General features: G+C 42.0%; 1 protein-coding gene across 15 annotated transcripts in view; it reads left to right on the top strand.

The window, feature by feature from the left end:
• Nucleotides 1-11,614: 11,614 nt before the first annotated feature.
• LOC114154305 (unconventional myosin-IXa-like) overlaps nt 11,615-16,648 on the top strand; it is a 144,472-nt gene continuing 139,438 nt past the window's right edge. For 9 of the 15 annotated variants that reach the window (XM_028033283.1, XM_028033340.1, XM_028033326.1 and 6 more), the window contains exon 1: nt 11,615-12,153. The gene's annotated coding sequence lies outside the window, so the exon portion shown is untranslated. The remainder of the gene's footprint in view (nt 12,154-16,648) is intronic. The other 6 variants (XM_028033368.1, XM_028033378.1, XM_028033386.1 and 3 more) reach the window with 1 other exon arrangement.

The following is a 16,648-nucleotide window of genomic DNA, read 5'->3' on the forward strand; positions in this document are numbered from 1 at the left end:
TCGTGGGTGTGGGGTTTTTACTTGTATGTTGGTAAAGATGCAGCTTTGAGTTGTTTGAATGTGAAAAAAATATCATTTTGTGTGATTCTTATCTGATGGAGCATTTTAAAAGCAGTGAATGATTGTCAAGTAGAACACGGGTAATGTTAGCTAAACGATGACAAGCTAATGCCAATATATCACATTAGCTTGTTAAGTACAGGCAGATGTAATACCTGTTACATTCACTTGAGTAAATCTTTTGGAAAAAGGTGGTACTTATAAAAGTAGTTTTACTGCACTGTACCTTTCTCTTTTACTTGAGTAATATAATTATTGCTACGTATTCATTTTGCCCACCCAAAATAAGCAGATGCCCCCCCTGTCAAACTCATCTGGAGCTGGGCTGGCCTTAAATATGTTTATCATAGGTCTTACATTCTAGACTTTGATTTTTTTCATTGTTGCACAAAGACACGACGGTGAATTTGGCAACAAAATGTCATCAAACGTCATTAATTTTGTGACGGGACCTTTTAATTTTGTATATTATTGTATCTATTTTTTTTTTCTCTGAGCTTCTTATCCTTCAAGCAAAAGTTTGAGTCGTGCAGACATTTTCGTTGTGTGACTGACAGGAGGCGGTTGGGACTAATATAGCTTTGCTACGTTTTGTTTTGTTTTGGTTCATCGACGTTCCGTTTCTAAACCATGCTAGGCTAGGCTAGCTGAGTGAAAAACAAAAACCTTTTCAGTTAGACACTAGGGGCTAATTAAGGCTACAGAGCCATTTACTGTGTGTGAAAAGCACAACGCTTCCGAATTGAATAGTTAAAATTGGCAGCTAACAGACGCACAAATGGCAAAAATGTCACAATTTTTACTACTCTTGATTGCAATACAGCCGGATCCCCCAACCATCCCTTATTGTTTTTTTTTCCGTCTTAAATTTAATTCAATGTGGCGTTAAAGGGTCTTTTAAAATGTCTGAAATATGACTTACTGAAATCTGTGACAAGGCACACAGAGAAACGACACGGGACATAAAACAAAGTCAGCCAGTGGAAATCAGACCCAAGCGGAACAGCCAAATCACGAGGAGATTAGAGCTTTTTTATTTTATTTTAAATGATTATTTGTTGCTCTGTTCCAGCCAGTTGATAATCAATCCAGCTCGCCGCTGCTGGATCCTCTCCAAATGTGGCAATAAGCTCCCGGGACAGAAGAAGAAAGGATCCATTTCCAGCGCCTGAGCCAGAACACTCAGCTGATTTGTGAGCGTCTTGGAAACAGCAACCAATCTTTTTATAACTCTGTGTGTGTGTGTGTGTGTGTGTGTGGTGTTTGTGTCCTGAAGGAGGAAAAGCTGTTCTGGGAGAGCTGATCTCTGGAAACAAAAACACACATCTCTATAAGAAGAAATATGTGCTGCAGATCAAGACAGTGGATCCTATTGGGGCCGAGGGGTCAGAATATGTCCTCTGCAGCTGGAGCATCGCTAACAGCATCACTCATGTTACCCTGGAGCTGCGCCACTAATCCCCTCAACTAAACAAGAGGCAGATAGTCCCCTTCTGGCCTTAATCTTACGGTCACTTTACATAAACGCACCTCGGAGGGAAAGGAGATGAGCGGTTCCAGCATCAGCTGCATCCTTTTCTCAGAAGCCGCTCACTGTCCTCCCTCCGATTTGAACAGTTAAAATTGGGCAGTTAATCCATGAAAACACACCGCCCTCTGCTGCCCCCTAAAGGCAGTTTAGAGTGGCCGATCCACATAGCAGGCTTTTAAAAATTTTATTTATTTATTTATTTATTTATTTATTGCTACAAACCAACAGCTCCACCAGCTACTTCTTCATCTGGGCCTAAAGTACTTCCTGAACCGTCTGAACATCTGTCCCCTGAAATAAGCAGATTTTCTAACTCGGGCGCTGATATTTTTGAAACACTTTAAATATGCATTGCGCAACTCCTGCCCAGCACATGAAGACCATCTGTCTGGCTGCGGGATATTTGAAGCTCTGATCCACAACGTCGGGCTCAAATGTAAAAAAAACAACAACCCACAGACATGGTTCAAAAAGAGCTCAGCTTGCTGCTATGTCAGCGCGTGCGAAAGAAATGGAGAATTTATGGGTAATATTTGCTAACACAGCATGAAACCTGACCCTCCAGCTAGTCATAACTTTTATGAGCAGAAATAAAATCTGAAAACCTACATAAAACATTTGCAGTAAAGTCGTTGCAAAAGAGCTCAGACCCTTAAAGCTGCAGTATGTAAGTTTTATAAAAGATATATATTCTTTGTTAAAATTGTCGCCATGCCGTGACGGTTTAATATGAGACAGATTGTCCGTGAAAAGTTCTCCCGGTCAATCAGAGACGAGGAGGAGGGTCTTAGCGCTGTCAATCACTCCTGTGGACACGCTGATAAATATGCTAATGGCGGAGAAACAACTCATCATTACAGTAAAGCCTTTTATCGAACAAGGAGAGGCTGTATTATCAGATAGCATTTTACACACTGACTTGATTGGCAGCACTAAGACCCGCCTCCTGGCTCTGACTGGCTGCTTCTAGTTCACACTGGGACAGGGGCAGAGGAGCTCGATTTTCTCACATGTTATCTGTATCATACCATACTGTCAGGACGCTGTGACAGTTTCAACAAATGTGTAATAAACATACATATTTCTTATAAACGTTTAGCAAATGCTAGTCTGAAGCATATGTTTATTCCACATGAGTTGGACCTTCACTCATTGTGAACGCCATGAGCCTTAAATATAGATCAGCTGTTTTGCTCGCATTTACCCAACATTTCTTTATCTGCGGTCTTCGACTAAAGCTGTAGTTTGCCAACAGGCTTATAGAGGATGAAAAACCAGGTTTTTCAGCAGTTTCCACTTTGAGATGTTTGAGAGGTGTTCGCTGTGGTCATCCCAAAGGAAATCCGGAAATCTTCCTCTTATCTCATTCTGGGGGCTTGGGGCAAGGGTCTCCACAGGAGAGATATAAAGTATAAACCTTTTGGACAAACAAATGAACGGTTCAGTAATATCAGTTTTGCAATTGGACGATAACTTCCGAGCATCTGTTCGCCAAACCGATTTCCTCCGCCGACATTGAATCGTTTTATTGAGGAATTTTGATGATTAGGTCTTTTTCTGGTGAAACAGAAAACCCAGAGCGAAGAAAACAGAGTTCATTTTAACTTTAAAAAAAAAAAAAGTTTTAAATGCATCATTCCGAAAATATAAGCATAGCTGAATTCACATTTTACGACGAAGTATTAATATGACTTTCCTCTCGTAATGTTCTGACTTTGTTCTCGTTATTTTATTTTATTTATTTATTTATTTTTATTAACCTGGTCCTAATACTCCATATGCTCGCTATTAAAAGCACATTTGGTCCTGACAACGTCAAAAAACCAGGCTTTGTTATGAGGATCGCTCTCATGTTCAAAGGCTGTGCTGCGGCGCCCTCTAGCGTCACAGTCTGGAATAGCTGCAGTCAATCTTAGAAAACTCCAAATACAGGAATGTCCAAACTTTTCGGCTTTCATCTTGACTATAATGTCAAGATGAAAGCAATCGGGGATCCACAAACTTTTGATGATTATGTGTTTTATTAATATGGCAACAGCTGTTTGTTTTTTTTTAACCTAATAAAGTAACTTACGTCACAATATTTTAATGAAACAACGAAGGCAGATTTCTGTCTTTTTTGTTCCAGGTGGTGGATTAAAACATGAGGTGTCCACTAATCGAGCGAGTTCTGTAGGTAACTGGTCACACTAACTTTAACTAAGAGAAATCAGAGTAATGGGTACTGAATACCAATTATCTAATATCAATAGTAAATAACATCATGAATTATTTTCTTTCCGCTTTAGAACTTCTTTCCAGTTCTTTGTTTTAGTCTGTGATCTGAAATAAATTAAAGCGTTTTGCTGTTTTGTTGTGGCAAAACGTGACACGGTTTAACCGATATCTGTGAGAACGTCACAGAAGTAACGTGCCACTAGTGGGATCAGTTTAGTCACAAACTGCTGGATAAATTCTTCCACCAGTCGCCATCGTCCATTTCTTTTCAATCAGTTGCCAGGTTACGGCGTGGCTGCTCCTGGATCTGCTGCGGATAGCTGCAGGCGTTTACAATTATCAAATGATCGCATTTGCTTCTTTGCTACTCTTTTATTCCTCTGATGTGTTTGGTGGTGCAGCACCACTCAAATACTTCATAGCCTGAACTCTAGGTTAGGGCCTTCCCTAACCACCGGGGAGCGACAGCCTCGTTATTCTAAAACCTCAATTTGATAGGAAAACAAATTATTATTTTTAAGATAAGATACGTTATTGTCCACTCTTCCATTGCCTAAACCAGTTGAATTTTCTGTCTGCAGCCTGGTGTAAGTTTCCCTTGGTGTTTGCATTTTGGGTTTCATTTGTGTTCTCGGTTTGTTTCATGGATCTTCATTATTGCCACTTGAGTTTTTTTCCTCATCAGTAGATTCCTCTGTGTTATTGATGGTTTTTTGGTCATATAAAATTAGTTCATTCCTTCGTTTAGCTTTGTACTTTTTCTTGTGTTGTGACTGTGCCTTTCAAGATTTGTTCTAATGTTTGGGTTCTTCTCCTTTGGGTTTTCTGTCTTCATTAGTTTCTCTGAAATTACTAAATTACTCATCACAGTTAGTCAATCATCATGACAGGCTCTTCTTATTTATACTGAACTTGTTCAGTTAGCTATGCCATTGGCACTTATTTATTTGATTCCTAATCAAACTCAATTTGATTCCTAATAACATTTCAGTTTGATTAGAAATCTGTGACTCAAATGAAAACCGGCCCGGATTTGGAATTTTTGTGAGTAAAAGTATCTTTTCATATGGAGCGTCCAGAGTGACAATTATTATTATTATTTATTTATTTATTTTTTGTTACATTGAAGGAACAAGCTTAGTGTGAGAGCTTCGTTAGCTTTAGGGAAGAAAAACATGATTAGGAACTATCAGTCATTCTTTATTGTTGGTTGGACGGCGTTAAATGACAGCATTAAACAAATCTGCATCTGGATTAGCTGACTTTTTCTTTTTCAAAAGAAAAAAAGCATTTATAAAAAAAAACAAACAAACATTGGCATCATATATAGTTGATTGGGTGGGGTGTACCTCCTCTGATTGCAGGGTGTGACTGGCAGGTGTGTCCTCACCCCCAGAGCTGGTCGAGCCCAATCAGGAGGAGTTTCAGAGGCGCGTGCGCAGCCCCGGAGGCGCGTACCAGATCGTTGTGCTCCTGCGACATAAAGCCCGGCTAATGTCAGCTTCCATATTTCACTTTTTGTTACAGATTTTTGTGACCCCTACAAGGACAAGAAAGTCCCGTCCAGCGGAGCTCCGCTCTCCGGCACTACACGAGGCAAGTTTCAGCACCGTTCTTCCCGCTCACCAAAGACATTCAGTGTATTTATTTTACCCTCTTTATTGCGCATTTAGGAGGCTTTCTGCAAGTTCAACCGACCAGTGAGCTCGTGTCCACCTGGGCCTTTGAGAAGTTACTCCGGTCCGTCCTCAACCGTAGAGTTTCGTTTTTTTTCCCGTTTCCAGGCAACCATTGATCTAAGCCAGTGGTCTGCAACCTTTTTAACCTAAAAAAACAAACAACAAAAAAAAAACAAAAGAAAATTATTGTGAGCCACAAATGTCAGTGGAGTTTTTGGTGGGGGAAAAAAAGGACATCTTATATATTTAGATAAATATCTACTTCAAGAAATTTGTTGTCATTTTTTGAAGAACTATCATTGTATATCTATTTTAGGATTTAAAATAAAGGTAAACATAAAATTGAGAAAAATGAAGATGGATAAATTTTGGGGGTGAGGAGGTGGAACGTGATGTAAAATAATAATAATAATAATAATAATAATAATAATAATAATAAAGCACATAGATTCCAACCTAATAACAAGAGAAACGGATTAAAAGCATATTACTGGTTCCTTTTAGTGACACTCTTTGTGGGAAACTCAACGCAAATACTGCCGAGAAAATAAACTGTTACAAACCTGCGTTTGTTATCATATGATGTTTTATGTTTTAATTATACTGTATGTTATTATTAAAACATAAGAGGCTTCTTTTTACTTTCTAGCTAAACGTATTAAAATGCTTTTTACGTTTTTTTAAAAAAAGGCATGTACATTGAAACTACTGAATACTTTAAACATGTTTATAAAATAAGTTATGTTCAGACAAAAAAAAAAAGAAGAAACATGTTTTAATGTTTCCCCCCAAAAGCATTTGAAGCAGGTTTTAGAAATAAAAACACTTTCGACATTTATTTTTTTTTCCCCCCTAATTGCTTAAGAGGAAAAGACAATAGGGTTATGGTTTACAAATACTGATTGGATACCACTGCAAAAACATAAAGTCTCACCAAGTATTCTTTTTGATCAAACATTTTCAAGTGCGCAAACATTTTTGTGCACTTGAAATAGGACAAAACTAGCTTACGATGAACTTTTCAGCAAGATGTAGGAGCTTGTTTTTAGTCAATAATTCCTTAATTTTGATGACAAAGTGCTAATTCAACTGGCAGATAATTTCACTTGTAGCAAGATATTTTTCCCATCTAAGGGTTAGGGGCTAGCCAATGAGATTAGAACTTTTTTCATCAATATTAATGAATTATCAGGTTAAAACAAACTCCTACATCTTGATGAAAAGTTCTTTTGTAAGTTAGTTTTGTCTTATTTAAAAGATATTTGCACTAGAAACTAGACCCTTTGGTAATAGTTGCCAATACCAGCTACCGCCTCTTGTTATTCCACGAAGCTTCAGTCACCTTTTCACACTGAGCATTGAAGCCGAGGGGCCCCCTCACCTAGCCGAGTGTAGGATTCCAGCTCTCGGGGGCCCGAAGGGAGGATTTCCTTTTCAGTGTGTCTGGCTGGTAAATATGTCACCGGGCTGGAAGCCGACACTGCGAAAAACAGGTGGAATGTTTTCAAGGCCGCCGCAGGAGCGCGGGCCATGTTTTCTTCCCTCACACACTCCAAGGTAGAGAGGGTCAATCCCCTGCCTGGAGAGGTGTTGTCTGTCAAGAGGCACTCTTCCCCCCTGGAGGGAGGTTTTCGTCTGGGATCTGCCGCTAAATCTTCTTAAATTGGATTCACCGTGTGGACTGTATCAGTACAATAACAACAAAAAAAGGGGGGGGGATTTATTTCACGGGAACATCCCAAAGTGAGGCGACACTGACCTTTAAATTGACTGAATCCATTCTGACAGGAAGGTGTGTTGTTGGAAAGCTCTATTGACTCACAGCTAGCTCGTTATCACCGTTCGCCTGGGGGAGGAAGAACCTGTTACTCATTCTTGTAACGAAGTTACACAAGAACCCTGCAGGTACGAAAACAAAAATAGATTGGCGTGTGAGGCAATGGACCGAATCTTCAATAACGCGTGCAGTTTTCTTTTTATTTTATTTGGCAGTGACTCATTCCTAGCTTACAATATGAGTGGGCTGCTTTGAGATTCCTCGACTGTATGACACGGGCCAGATGCTAGCAGTTTGCACATCCTTCATTGTGGTTTGACGACTGGTGTTCTTGGATAATGGGAATAAATGGCCATTACACGTGGAAATATTAACTTCCACCTGTCTATCCGTTGGATATACTTGCTTATCCTTGCATGTTTTGGAGTGGGACTGGTGTCCGTCTTCACTAATCATTGGGAGGGAAAGGAGGATGCTCCCTGAAAGGGTCACCAGTTCGTCATGAGACAACGCAAAGACATAGAGGACAGACAACCATCCTCAAACACACACTTGTAAGAGCAATTCAGAGTAAATAATGCATATTTTTGGACTAACACAACAGTTTCAGCAATGAAGTGAGAGGCCAGGTACAATCCCAGAAAGGGGTAAGTCACAATAGGCCTCCAAACATCATGTTGGAGGTCTACATAGAACAGCATGTAGAGAGAAATGGAATGAAATGTTTCTCCATGGCTGGACACCTCCATCTGTCATCACATACCAAGCAGAGTAAGAAGTGTTGGCCTGAACAGACGTTTCCATTGCTTTACCGCTGCTGGACTCTGCATCAGTGAGGTGTGAGGACTCATGCCTCTCTGTCTGGGAATCCAAAAGATGTTTTCAGGAGATACACTGAGCCCTACATGGCCCGTTTCTACTAGCAACTACTCAGTTCTAAAGGTTTTTCTCTAGAAACAGCTAAATGGCACCAGCCCCTATTTTAGAACCTGCTCCGCCGCCTGAAAATGCAACGTTAGAAGACGATAGTCTCTGATTGGCTAGGAGGTGGCGACGACTGATAGTCTGGTTCGACGTTTTCAGCTGCCGCCGTTCGCTTTCACACTAACCATCCAAACTAATTGAAAAACCTGTTCAGCCACCTGACCTGTGGTGGCGCTGCACCAAGAGCTATCGAGGCAAATGACACGAGAAGGACTTCCTTCTTCACGAAAGGTAAGCAAAAGTGGAGTAGCATCAGATTTGAGCGGCGGTAGGGTTTCTCTTTTGTCTTCAGTAAAAGACCACAAGACATTTTTTCCCTCTACTGACTCTTGTGTTTGTTTTGGTTCTATTGTCTATTGTCATAGCAAAGCCATTGGCTTCATTCAGCCCCAAAATATACATCACAATTTTCTTTTTTTTAACCCACACATTCTGTCTAAATTTAGTATGAACACAATTGCTAAAAGTCAGACTTAGTTTGCCAATTTGGGCTACCTTAGTAGATCAGCTCATTTAGATATGTCACTTTTCAACCACATTATTTAGCGGCAACGACAATTTTGTCTGATTTATTCCTTTTCAACAAAAAGTTTCTTGGGAACAGGAGGAGTTGTTTAGGCTTAACCCGAGAATAAAAGAAATAAGTCAGGTTGTAAAAACAAAAAAGAATAAATTAATCAATTTATGTGGCCTTGTTTTGCCTTAAACACAAATTTCCCAAAAGACCCAAAACCGCAAGAAGTGGCGCTCTAAAATGAGTCCTGATGAGACGAAAGCAAGCAAGACTAAAAGGGGAGAATGGACCGTGTGAATAATATCCCTGAAAATATTTCTTCATATCGCAACAATTTTTTCTCAATTCTGACGTCTGGTTTTGTTTCCTGAACCCCCTAACAAAATACATTTTGAAGGCGTTTCATGCTATCTTCAAGCTAGTGTCATGCTAGCTCCATGCTAGCTCCACTCTTATGATGCCGTCTTTGTTGGTAATGGTGTTTAGAATCCTGCTGGGACGTCAAAGAGACGGTGCTTCTTCCTCATCACCTCTTCGGGATGAGTCCATGTGCTTCAAACCCATTAGCAGGCGGTCATAGTTTAACGGCGGTCGTGGATGTAGCTTACAGACAACAGCCTTGACTGTTAGATGGAAATGGTAAATCAATAGCAGCGCCCTGCGTTAAACTCCAAGCGTTTGCTTAGTTATCCATCTTTCCATCCACTCCGAGCTGAGCTGTTACAGCTTTGTCATCTTGTTATTTATTTTCTCAGTGGCTGACGGTCCTTTAGCCACTGTATGCCACAGAAATCCATCCATCCATTCATCAGATTGATTTTTGTCACGGTGGCAGTATCCAAAAGTCCCATTCAAGAAAAGAATGTCAGAATTCATGACTCCTCGGATGTTCTGATGTGGGGCCTGAAGCAAAATTGCGAGGTGAAGGATTGACACCCGCGTTTGCATAACTGATAACCACAACCCAAAGGCAACACGTTGGAGATGTTACAGAACCGGTCCTGGGAGACACTCCGCTACTGTGTTATTTCACATGAATGTTTGCATAGAAATACGTCCACCACTGACTCCTTTAGACAACAGTATGCCGTCGTCCGGAGGGTTCACAGTCACTCTCAGTCCGTTCCACTGCGACCGTTTTGGCGATTATAGGCAGCAGACGTTTCTCCATGGACTCAACCGTTTTGTCCGTTACACACCAAAAAGCAAGGAGGTGATACTGGAATATGATGTGTGTCTGCACCGACAACCGCTGTTCACTGTGATGTCACTGACGAATGCGAGCACGTGTTTGATAGTGATCGAAAAACTTGGCCTGGTGGGTCATTTTAGGCTGAAACTTAAATTAGGGCCATGTCTGGTGTTGGGAGGTTCAGGTCAACACCTGGTTCTGGTTCAGCACCTTCAGCGGCAGTAAAGCTGGCATCGTTTTGGTACTGTACAATGTCTGATCAATTCGTCTCTGTGATAAGGTGTCAGCATGAACGGTTTATGAATTCAGATTCCACACTTATTTCAAGAAAAACAATGTAATAATAAATCGGTCCTTTTATACCATGAAATATGATTCATAGTGTCACTGATGTTTTAAACATACATTAAATTCTTTCTTTTGATTCAAGCAAGGGGTAGATAAATGAAAAAAGGCCATGTTTAGGGCATTTAAACTTATAATGTGGCCGGAATCAGAAGCAAAGGTAAACTGAGACCCAGCTTTGACTCATCAGGCCGGCAGGGGGCGGCAAAGAGCCCCTGAGATCACAACAGCATGTAGAGTTACAAACTTCCAGCCAATTTAATAATTAGCCTAGTTTTGAGAAGTTTTGACAGTTTCTGAGAGTCTCTTTACAAATATTTAGAGATTATCTAAAATTTAACTTCAAATTGCTACTAAAGTTTAAGATAATTTAGCAAATGTACTCAATTAAATGATCTTTGCTGTTACGTTCCAGGCTGTAATGACTGCATCTAATGTCTACTTGTCATGCTTTTAACCCGTGTCAACTATATAAAAAATTATGCTTTTCTGTGGCTGTAAGCCCAGTCTTAAGCAAGGAGAACAAACCCTGTCATAGTGTCAAGTAATTGAATTGCTACAAGTTGCTAACTATCAAGGTTTTATGCCAAAACTCTAAAATTTTTCCAATTAAGATAAATAAAATAAAAAACAACTTCTTTTTCTCTAAAAATGTTTTACCCAGAACTCCCAGTTTTAGGCTCACTTGGTTCAAATTCCGTAAAGAACAAATCATTTGTAAAATAATAATAATAATAATAATAATAATGCCTATTAGGCATCTTTTGCTATCCTGTTATTAATCGGTAATCCAAATAATAATCAACAGATCAGCTCTATGCTGCATTGAAGTTGAATCAAGCAGAAAGAGCTGAGCTTTCTATTTGTTGACTTTGGAATTATATTTTAGCTGCAGATGCATCCTTTGCTACAGATGATTGAGCGTTCAAGAAAGAAACCCTACGTTATTGCGTTCTAGGCGATAAAATGTTTATTTTCTTATTTAAAGAGGAATTAAATAATTTGTTTGCTTGTGTTTATATATATATATATATATATATATATATATATATATATATATAATATTTAATATTGTACAAAATAAACACAGGTGGTGAAATGAATCTGCGATTTTTTGCTTTGTTCAATTACTCAATTAATCGTCAGCGTAATCGATAGAATAGTCGTTGCTAAAATAATCGTTCGCTGTAGCCCTGCAAGCAGGGAGTGGGTGGGTGTGTGTGTGTGTGTGTTGGGTCACTGGCCACACCCCTCACCCATGTCAGTCATGTGGTGTGTGTGTGTGTGTGTGTGTGTGTGTGCGTGTTTGTGTGTGTGCGACTCGGGGTGCCATCAGATCCAACATGTTTAATCTGAGCAGAAGAAAATCATTCGTGGTCCAGAGTGAATTCTCCACTTGAAAACAATTACACGTATTCCACCCGGAGGGTCCTCCCCAATCAAACCCACCCACACGTATTGCTGCCATAAAGCTCCCACCCTGCGCTGTGCGTAGACGCGCGTCGCGAGAGCATCGACTGTACTAGCAGCTATCGTGGACGTGAAAGAAGAAGGAAAAAAAGGAGAGAGGGAGCAGAGAGCAGCAGCAGGAGGAGGAGAAGGAGGACACAACCAGGACTACAACACACCGAGCGGACGAAAACAGAAGCTGGATGATATCCGCAGCAGACCTGGAGCTCTGAGCCGCCGGAGAGACGACGTGGTGCGGATAGTGCCGCAGGATAGCCTGTATTTTTTTTTGTCTTCCCTCCGCCGCAGTGAAAGCAGCCCGAGCTGTCGGTCAGGAGGCTCGCGACTCGCCTGCTCTTCCTCGTCAGAAAAGAGGAAGGTTTAGGGAGACGCGGACTGAAGGAGGTAAGGCTTCGCTTCCACGTAGCTTCGCGGTGTGTGCGTGTGTGCTGTCAGTGAGACGGAATGTGAAAACGTCCCGCGGTCCGCCTGCTGTCACTCTGTCAGTCGGTCCATCGGCTGCAGCCTCCCGCTCTCCTTTGAGACCCAGCGGGAGGCTGAAGTGGTGAGCTTCAGGGCTCGCTGCGTCCCCCGCCACCTAACAGACAAAATGTCACGCTTTCTTCTTACATAATGCGTAAGTCACAGATGTTGCAGTGTGTGTGTTGGAGTCCGATACAGTGCAGCAGCTGTGAGCTGCCATAGATCTGTGATGGTGACATCCTGTAGAGCTCGATCCATTCAGGGCCAGCCCTGCTGGCTTTATTGTCGCAGTGAGATCTGAATGATTATGTGCGCTGCTGGCGACGTAAAGGCTGCAGAGCTTTGTTTTTGTGCCGCTTACTTCCCTCTTTGCAGGGCTGAGAGCTGCCTGGGACCCCCCCCCCTGGCCCCCTCCTTTCACTGTGTGTGTGTGTGTGTATGCGTGTGTGTGTGTGTGTGTGTGTGTGTGTGTGTGTGTGTGTGTGTGTATGTGTCAGACTTCTAGGCTGCTGCTTCCATCAGCCCGCTGCTGACTGATGGGGCCTGGCTGCTTTTTATAGCTGGACACAAGGACGTTCAGATGCGCCTCTTTTAAAGCAGAGCTGATACACTGATGTGGAAGAGGCTGAGCAGACTCTGTAGAGCTGCTGATGACAGCTGCCAGAAAACAAGTCCCTAGCAAAACTGCTACGGCTTCGTTTTCAGCTGCCTTCATCAGCCAAACGATGAATTAGCTCGAACAGAGCCAGCAAACAAGCTGACAACAGAGAACTCTTTACAAACCTGAGTGAATGTCAGCTACGTTCAGGATTTGTTAGCCGCAAGTGATCGTTTGGCCCGATTTTGACGGGTTATACCAGAGTCCGTTTCCAAAACTGCAGCTCTCCCAGGGAGTTCCTAGTCTGCAGCGGTCAGTATCTGTCAGCAACAAGGTCACCAGCTGCCGAGGTTTGTTGATGCACGAAAGGAACGAAGGCCGACCCCCCAGGTCCCTCCAGTCTGATCCAAGAGACAAGCAACCTCAATAAGTCAATGCTGGTTGAGAAAATGCTATCAGAAAACAAGTTTGAGGTATTCAATCCAGTCGAGCGTCTGTGGGATGTGCTGGACAAACAAGTCCGATCCGTAGAAGCCCCACCTTACAACCTGCAAGGCTTATCGGATCTGCCTCTGACATCTTGGTGCCAGATGCCACATGACGCCCTCAGGGGTCTAGTGGAGTTCATGCCTCAATGGGTCAGAGCTGCAGTGGCAGCAAAAGAGGGAACAGTACACTGTTAAGGCAGGTGGTCATAATGCTGTGCCTGATGTGGGTGGATGCAAACATCTTCATAAATCTACAGTAGAGATGCAGCAGTCGGGTTAGGCTTAATCTAATCTATGCATTTTGTAGAGTTTATATCTGCAAGGCAACCACAGCTAATGGGACTTTGTAAGCTAGGCTTCGTTTAGAGCTCAAATTCTGATTTTTTTCTTCTTCTTTTTTTATTTTTAAAAACCATCTTGTCAAAGCAGGTTTACATGACCTCATACCAGGCGACCAACTCCCTGTCCATGAGTCCCTTCAGCCCTGTGGCGGTCCGCAAGGAGACAAAGCCCTCACATGTTCTTTGCCTTTCAAATTCTGAGACTTGTTCTCGGCACCTCCGTAATCTGGCGCTCAAGTTGTCCGTCTCATTCTTGATCACTGGAGAATGCCCGTACCGCGACGCCAACTTGCTGACATTAACATTTTATTCAGGTTATTGTGTAAGTGGCAAAGCCCTTGAGAGCGGAGCTGGAAACATTTCTGTGACGGCTCCAGCTGCCCCAGCGAGTGCACTCACGAGCAGGGGGGAGAAGCTCAAACTCAGCTCAGAGATGCTCGGTTTTAGACCTGACAGAGGAGCTGCACCCACTGTGACTGTTTGACAACTGAGTCCAGACACAGGCGGTGTTTATGCTACGGTGATCATCACAATCAGAGTTGAGCAAAACGAAAAGGAGGTTTTCATCATGCACAGCCTTTTCTTGGGGAAAATATCTTGTGAGCAGCATTCAGGTGGGCAAAGATCCCCTTTTTCATGTAAGGAGAGAATGCCTAGTTTGGTGTGAGATGTTAGAAAACCAACAGCTGTTAGAAGAAAGACATTCAGAGCATCGTCTGTGTGCATGCATACATGTCGGGCCTTCAGCACATCCCAGTTGCCAGACTGGTGAGTTGTAAGGACAAGAAAACAGAAGCTACAGTTTGGACAGGTGAGCCAAAATCGGACACCAGCGTATGAGAGAAACGTTATCCGGTTTTGTGTCTCAAACCAGGAGTTTTCTCAGCAGACGTCGACAGCAGCCTGCCCGAGTATTGTTGTTGACCATGTCCATCCTTTTAGAACCACTGTGTACCCCTGCATACTCCCTGCAGGATGGAGAACAAATCACAAAAGTCAGATGATCTTCAGCTGGTTTGTAATGTGATTCAATGGGAGATTCTTTATGTCTAATGCTATGATCTTTTAGTACTGTCTCTTCAAACCTGATTGGCCGAGGGACACACAGCTTGATAACTCTTAGCCGGGTCTCTTGACTTTGACACCGGCATCTTGATCACTGCTATTGCCTGTGTCTTAACATTTGCTCTCTTGCTACAAAGTATTTTGATTCAAGGAAGTGGTCAAGATAAGAAACACCTTTTTCTGTCTCAGTGACGTTTGAGGCAACGCCCCCAGTCCAAAATCCTGGACAGAATTTGAATCGAGTTTCCTTTCACATCTCGGCACCACCTTGAGGAAACGTTTGGTTGCAATTGACTAGTTGGCTTCTTGTGTCCTTGCCGTCACGTCCACTCCGGCTGTCGCTTCAACTTGCTGCTGCTAGCACAACCACGTCTTCGTGTAAGACGCCGCCGCCGCCGTGAGGACGGTGCGTCGCATGCCACGTCAGTGTGGCGATGTGCTTTCTGAGCAGGTGTATTTATAGAGCCTTCAACAATAGCGGTGGAGTCGGTGTTTGGGAGATCTTAAATAGCATCCATCTTTGTCCCGCCACAGACGGGAAGACTGGGACGAGGTGAGCGCAGTCCATTGTTATCGCTGACGTTTGTCTGAGGAATGTCAGAACTGTCAGATATATTTTTCCCTAAAGGATCAAAATGTTGTTTTGGGTCTGGGTTTAGTTTTGCCAAACCCTAAGCTTTCTTTTTTGTTGAATTTCCGATTTTGGATAAATTACTGTCAACGCCTCACATGTTTTCTAGCATGTGCTAGATTAAAAAATATATATAAAAAGAAAAATAAAGTGTAAGTTTCGCAATTTGCAGTGGTGATCTGTAGTTTTTAATGTATTTCAGGGGGTGTGCTACCCGTTATTGATAACTTTTGACCCCCTGCTATCATTGTCATTTTGCCACTCAAAAAAAAAGACCAAGCTGAGGTTTGATGATGTGTTGATGTTGAGACAAAAATTTCTGAGCAAGGTGTTTTTAAAAGATTCTTTAGTATTTTAAGTTTTTATGAATTTTATCGAAACTAAGTGTCTGGTCTTGAGTGTGAGTTAGTATCACATCTGCTGTTTTTCACCTTCAGTCCTGTTGACCTTTAAAATTAATTTTATAGAAAGACTTAAAGTAATTTCTTACAAATTCACTTAAGCACTTAAAGGCCTCAGTCACATATGGCAAAGTACTTTTATAAGGTTACCTAGAAACACTTGGTTTTTTATTGGTTTTTTTACCATACGAAATGATAAAAGGCCAAAATTTTCCAAACTGAAAAGTCGGCTTTTTTTTTGTTTTGTTTTTTTTACTTTGAGTACAGGTAGGTACAGCTGTGGAAAAGATTTGTGTGTATGATCTACTGTAGTGCTATTGCAAACATCTGGTTAGAGACTCCAAGCAGAAATCTTGATGTAAAACTCAGCTGCCTTCTGTGTGGGCCTTTCTAGTTACAAGGCCAGTTTTGGGTCCAGTCGTAACACCTAAAAGAGACTTGAAAGTGACCAATTAAGAGGCAGAATTTAGTGTGTTGCATTCACAGTCCCTCAGAAATGACATTTCTGTTGGTTTTGCTCCCGTCGTGCTGATCTAAATCTGACATCGGGTCTTGGAAATATTGTTCATTTTTGAAGTTCACATCAGAAACACAGAAGACAAAAAACAAGACAGATGTTTTTTCGTTGCTCTTTCACTGCTGTGCATTGATCCTAAAATCCTTTATGCTTTTCACACCTTCGACAAAAGTGTTTCCTCAGTTTAGCGTGTGTGACGGACCCAGACTATTTCGGGCTTTTGATTCCAACGAGATTCGTTTCGTGGCGCTCTCTGCCGTGTATTCTGTTAGCTGTTCGAAGCTGGTGGTGAGGGGATGTTCTCTCTGAATTTCTGGACCTATTGTCTGTCTTTGGTGTCCCCGTTTAACCTCGTGCTATGGCTGCGTTTGCCTTA

This window comes from Xiphophorus couchianus, chromosome 2 (assembly GCF_001444195.1).
Source record: "Xiphophorus couchianus chromosome 2, X_couchianus-1.0, whole genome shotgun sequence".
In the NCBI taxonomy this organism is placed as follows: Eukaryota; Metazoa; Chordata; class Actinopteri; order Cyprinodontiformes; family Poeciliidae; genus Xiphophorus; species Xiphophorus couchianus.